The sequence below is a fragment of the Miniopterus natalensis genome, chromosome 3, assembly GCF_054644295.1.
Source record: "Miniopterus natalensis isolate mMinNat1 chromosome 3, mMinNat1.hap1, whole genome shotgun sequence".
Classification (NCBI taxonomy): domain Eukaryota; kingdom Metazoa; phylum Chordata; class Mammalia; order Chiroptera; family Miniopteridae; genus Miniopterus; species Miniopterus natalensis.
In genome coordinates, this window is record NC_142083.1 from 53,176,009 (window position 1) to 53,176,841 (window position 833).

An 833-nucleotide genomic window follows, 5' to 3' on the forward strand; every position below is an offset into this window, starting at 1 on the left:
TGGCATCATGTCAAAGGGTCACAGAAGTCAATATTAATGGGGCTCTCTCAGGCCAAAGTTGTGAGAATTTGAGCATCAAAAGGAGAAACATGGCTATGGTCTATTGAAACACATTAAATCTAGAAAGTCATGAATCATAAAATATTCCAAAGCAAAGTCATTTATTTATCTGATCTATTTTACTGTATCAATGAAGAAAATAGAAACTATTAACTCAGTTAAGTGGTATTTTCTGAATCATGGGAAATATCAGTTAAAACACACAGACACACACAACCTGGAGGCAGACAACACCAAGAGAAATGTAGAAAATTCACCTGGATAAAAGATTAAGTTTTGTACTTACCTGGCAGGGGAGATGCCATGATCACGAAGGTGGTTTTCCCAGAGTGAGGATTATCCATTGCTCTCAGGATGTGCTGAAAACTTGACTGCATAATTTGTGGTAGTGGGGACTGCATTCACCATCTCCCTGGAGAAAAAAAGATAAAGTTTCCTTAAGAATTATATCGTCCTAAGAATATTAAAGAATGAGAGTACATCTATTCAAAATTCTTACAGTTCTGAACATCTCAGCAATGATGTAAATAATCAATTTAGGCTTTGATTTTGAGGTGAAATCTTATTAAATTGTTCTCAGTACTAAAACACCCAAGATAACTTTAAATTCAAGGTATTTATAAGTTTAGTATATTGGATTTATAATAATTTTCTTTCATGAAGGTTGTATGTGTTAAATCATGTAATATAAATACTTAAAACGGCAATACTTGATGATCCAACTAAATTCACTTTAGACACAGACCATTAACTACTAACATTCCTGTCTTAGT

At 33.3% G+C, this 833-nt stretch overlaps 1 pseudogene; it reads left to right on the forward strand.

Annotated features, from left to right (window-relative positions):
- Positions 1-338: 338 nt before the first annotated feature.
- LOC148093498 (U1 spliceosomal RNA) lies at positions 339-475 on the forward strand (annotated as a pseudogene).
- Positions 476-833: the final 358 nt, after the last annotated feature.